General features: G+C 34.4%; 1 pseudogene; it reads left to right on the top strand.

Moving 5' to 3' along the window:
• LOC107615126 lies at positions 1337-4289 on the top strand (annotated as a pseudogene).

The raw sequence follows: 5463 nt of genomic DNA, 5'->3' as shown, positions 1-5463 counted from the left end.
CTATTAGGCGATAGTTCATATAGCATTAATTGCAAAAAAAAAGTTGATTATAATTAACAAAACATAACACACACCGTTAGATCAAATTTAATAGTATCTAATCCTTGATTTAAGTTTTCACCATAGTTAATAAAAAACAAATGAGAACCACGGAATTGTTCACCATTCAATATTGTTCATCCAACTTAACGATAAAATTAAAGAAGCTACAATTATGTTTTTGTGATAGCATTTCTTTTTTTTTTTTAAATAAAAGCTCAACACAGTAGAGTGGAGCAAACATAAAAGATATCTAAAACAGACAAGCAAATCTAGAAAGTAACACAAAATAAAGTACTCCCCTGTTATCTCCGATCTAACCATCAACAACATGAAGAGAGTGCACTCCTCCATTCGTCGCAGTTAAACATGGACATACTGATTATTTCCTCAACACCTCTGCTTTTATTCTGAAATATCCTCTTATTCCTTTCCATCCAAATATTCCAAATGATCGCAGAAAAGCACCTTAATCGCTGCTTTCGATCCTCCTTCCTACGCGGCTCTTCTGTCCAACTTAGAAAATTGTCCTTCATAACTCGCGAAAGAGATATTTGACTCCGCCGGCAACCTAGAAGTTTGAAAGAATCCCATTACCGCTGTTGTGAAGTCATACCCAATCTCATTCCAACATCTCTTTATGAAATTCATATTGTATCCATCACAACCTGGCGCCTTAGAAGACTCACAATCCCATACCGCCTCTCTAATCTCTTCAGTCGAAGGCAATGTCTCCAAGGTTACGGACTCGACCTCCTCTATCCTCTCCATCAGACCATCTCTGAACCTCAACACCGGAGAATCTTCCTAATGATAAAGCTCTTCGTAAAACTCTTTAATAGCTATTTTAATTCTAACTTGGTTCCTTACCAATCTACCATTAACGACCAAAGAATCAATCCTATTATTTTTTCTCCTTGCCGACGCCATACTGTGAAAATACCTTGTATTCTTTAAATCCTTCACCATTCTCATCTTCCCATCACTCCGTAAACCCCTAACATTCCAAGAACTGAAAATCATTTAGAACTATTATGACACACCTTATTTTTATTTTTATACCTACACTGTCTCATCTTTTTCTTCTGTTTAGCCAGCCTTTTCTTTTGTGCAATTTTCTCATTCTGCGCATGAAGAATGGCCATTATGTCTTCCTCCTCATCATACAACACTGCCCCTGATTCCATTGCCAGTGCCAAAGTCAGTTTGTTCTCCAACATCTGTTCCTCTAGTCCCCGAGTGTCGCCCTCCCCTTCCACCTTCTATTCTGTCTCATGATTCTCCCACTCTTTGCTATATGATTCCTAATATCGTTTTTGGTGAAACTCAACTTGTCGTTACACCAGCTACATTTGTTAAACTTTGGCAAGTATTTTGTTATTCTTTCTCACATTGATCATTGACCACTATGATTTCATATTTCATATTTTTCAAATATACTAAAATATCCTCGTCATTACCTCCTTACAGTTTTTATCGAAAGTTAGATTTCTAACATTGAACATAGTGAGGTTTGTATATTATTTGCCCTTTCTTATTCTATTTAGTGGATTGTACGTTCCATAGAAATTCAATCTTTATTGTATAGTTAGTATAAAATGCTTGGTAATTCTCCTAGAGAAATGACATTCTCGCAGTGGGACATCTTAATTTGTGATATTTGATACCATTTGAAATATATATGGATAATTAGCCTACTAAATTATAACGATCAAACACTTAATTTTTTTTAAATGTGATTTGATTTTGAAAATAATCAAGCATATGAAAGAAATAGTTGATTAGTAAAACCTAAGGGTAAGTTCTTATTGATTTAAAGACTGAATTTTATTTATTCATTTGTTACTTAGAAATATGTTACTACTAAATATACTAATATTTGTAATTTTCTAATGAAAAAATGGCAAAATCAAATAAGAATAACCTAGCAACTAGGATGTTTATGAGTCGGGTGAAATCGAGTTTGATGTGATTCAAATCCGATCCAAAATATATACTGGGTTTATTTGTTAGACCTGAATTCGGTTCTAGACCCGATGAAATTTACACACTTTTGGGCCACAATTATATCCAGTAAAAACCGAATGGAAACCGGACCGTTAACATTACCTTCTTGTAAGTTAATTAGTATGTGAAAATATCCAAATTTTCAAGACTCCAATCATTATTTGACATGATAAAATTCATTTAGAAAAATATAACAAGAACCAACCCTTTCCTAAAATTGAAGCATAACCACAATCAATATTAATATTGTCTAATAACACCAAATATTTAAATCAATACAAATAACATAATATTATGCGTTAGTCTAAAGTCTTATGCATTTTAAACATAAAACACTAACTTATAGTCTTATAATGACTAATAACACAAAATATTAAGGTTTACAATACTTCAATTCCACATAAAAATAGACATCATCCATCACTAATAACACAAAATATTAATTGTGTATGATGACCGGGCTACCGGGCTGAGTTCGGGTGACCCAAGCTATAGCTCAGACCCGATCCGAAATAATGACCAGGTCTATTTTTGAGACCCTTACCCGACCCTAGACCCGGTAAAATTACACCAAATTAGTCCCTAAGAAATTCGAGACCGGACCGGGCCTTCCAATCGGACCGGGCCATGAACACCCCTACTAGCAACTAGGGGTGGCAAACGGGCCTAAACCCGCCGGGCCGGCCCCGGTAATCCGCCAAAAAAGGCGGGCCGGACTGAAAAATTGGGACCGCCAAATAGCAAAAGCTCGCTTAACCCGCACCACTTAAACCGCGGGTTTTGGCGGGCTTTGGCGGAGCGGGGAAGACTTTTTCGCCAGGCTTAGTATTTTTTTGGCAAGAGGTATTTTTACAATTTTTGTTACCAAAACCCAACTTCTCCCAACACAACTTACAAGAGAATGAAGATGGAAATTGAGTGTTTTAGATTATGTCTATTTTGTTTTAGAGACAATATTGTTAATTATGTTTTGGATGAAAACTTGGTTTATAATTATGTTTATTAGATATTTATAATTACACTCACTCTCCTCAACAAAACCCACAACATCTCCTCTTCCCATAAATCTATCATCTATGCCTCTCTCCTCCAAACCTCCACTAAGACCCACTCCTTCCTCCACTGCCACGTCATCAAGTCCGGCCTCGACACCGACCGCTTCGTCGGCAACAGCCTCCTCGCCCTCTACTTCAAGCTCGCCCCACACTTCTACCAAGCCCACCGGATCTTCGACGGGCTTCTCTTCAAGGATGTCATTTCGTGGACTTCCATGATCTCAGGCTATGTTCATGTCGGTGATCCCAAAAGCTCACTTATCTTGTTCTCTCAGATGGTGGGCCTTGAAGGCCTTCACCCTAATGCCTTCACACTTTCTTCTGTTATCAAGGCCTGCTCTGAACTTGGGTTCTTGAGGCTCGGAAGGTGCTTCCATGGGGTTGTTGTTAGCCGTGGGTTCGACTCGAATCGAGTGGTTTCTAGTGTGTTGATTGATATGTATGGGAGGAATTTTGGTGTGGAGGATGCACGCAAGATGTTTGATGAATTGCTTGAACCGGATACTGTGTGCTGGACATCAGTTATTTCAGCTCTTACAAGGAATGATAGGTTTAAGGAGGCTGTGGAGTTGTTCTATAGGATTCATAGAGGTTGCGGGTTGGCGCCGGATGGTTTTACCTTCGGGACATTGTTGGCTGCTTGTGGTAACTTGGGGTGGCTGAGACAGGGGAGAGAGGTGCATGCTAAGGTTGTTACTTCTGGGATATGTGGGAATGTGGTTGTTGAGACTTGAGAGTAGTCTTTTGGATATGTATGGTAAGTGCGGTTCGATTGGCCAGTCTAGGATTGTTTTTGATAGGATGAGCAATAAGAATTCGGTGTCATGGACTGCTATGCTTGGCACGTATTGTCATAATCGAGAGTATGAGACTGTGCTCAATCTTGTTAGGGAGAGTGGGATTGTGGATATTTACAGCTTCGGGACTATTCTTCGCGCATGTTTGGGACTGGCTTGGGACTGGCTGCTGCGAGACAGGGAAAGGAGGTTCATTGTATGTATGTGAGAAAAGGGTTGGTTGGAGAGACATTATAGTCGAGTCAGCCTTGGTTATTTGAATAATTAATACGTAGAAAAATAATGTTGGTCATAGTAAAAAATAGTATCAATTAACATCATACTAAAATATCACTTCGTTTTAGTAAATTGGTCATTTGATAATAAATGTTCATCGAGTTCTTTAGACCTTCTGTAGTGATATGTAAACTTAATAGTATTTATATATTATATTTTTGGATATTCTATAAATATAATATGGCATAACCATAGTAAACAAATTTAATTTGAATTAAGTATTTAAATATAATTAGTATGAAAGTAATTTTCAATAATTAATACTCATTATTAAGAGAATATTTACTAAAGATAAAAACTAAATTAAAATAGTACAAACAATGCTAAGATTAAATGAGTATGCGTGAAGTGAAGTCAGTCAAATAGAAAAATATTTTTTACATAAATTTATTTTTGTTTGAGAAATATCACTTCGTTTTAGTAAATTGGTCATTTGATAATAAATGTTCATCGAGTTCTTTAGACCTTCTGTAGTGATATGTAAACTTAATAGTATTTATATATTATATTTTTGGATATTCTATAAATATAATATGGCATAATCATAGTAAACAAATTTAATTTGAATTAAGTATTTAAATATAATTAGTATGAAAGTAATTTTCAATAATTAATACTCATTATTAAGAGAATATTTACCAAAGATAAAAACTAAATTAAAATAGTGCAGACAATACTAAGATTAAGTAAATACATATAAAATAAAGAAAATACTTCAGTCAAATAGAAAAATACTTTTACATAAACTTATTTTTTATTACATATTTAAAATATTAATTGAAAATGTTATGATTATGTTTCAAGAAATATTTTTATCATATGAAGTATACATAAAACGAAAAAATATAATAAATTTAAGAGGAATACTAGGGGCCAGTAATTTTGGTGTTTTGTAACCATCAATTGGCCATCAATAGTATTTTTAATGGTGTGAGATTACATCTAATGGTAGGAGATCACTCACTTTTGTTTTGATGGTTAAGTGTTGGCCAAAAAACACAAAAGTTACTGGCCCCTAGACTTTTCTTAAATTTAATTGTGAGGTGAGATTATAAAAGGAATTAAGATAAATAAAGTTTAAAAGATTATGTTTATTTATCCAATCACTTAATTATAATCACCTATTATTAAAATTAATTATACTAAATTTTGTTAAAATTGAACTTAAATAAAACTATAACCTACCAACTTAAATGTATGTATGTTATAAAATTTACAATGCTATTAATTTTAATATATAAAACAGGTATCTCAAATAATTTTTAATTATATTACATATACAAAGTATA

The sequence above is a fragment of the Arachis ipaensis genome, chromosome B09, assembly GCF_000816755.2.
Source record: "Arachis ipaensis cultivar K30076 chromosome B09, Araip1.1, whole genome shotgun sequence".
Taxonomy (NCBI): domain Eukaryota; kingdom Viridiplantae; phylum Streptophyta; class Magnoliopsida; order Fabales; family Fabaceae; genus Arachis; species Arachis ipaensis.
The sequence above is the reverse complement of the archived record's forward strand: the minus strand, read 5'-3'. Positions and strand labels throughout refer to the sequence as shown.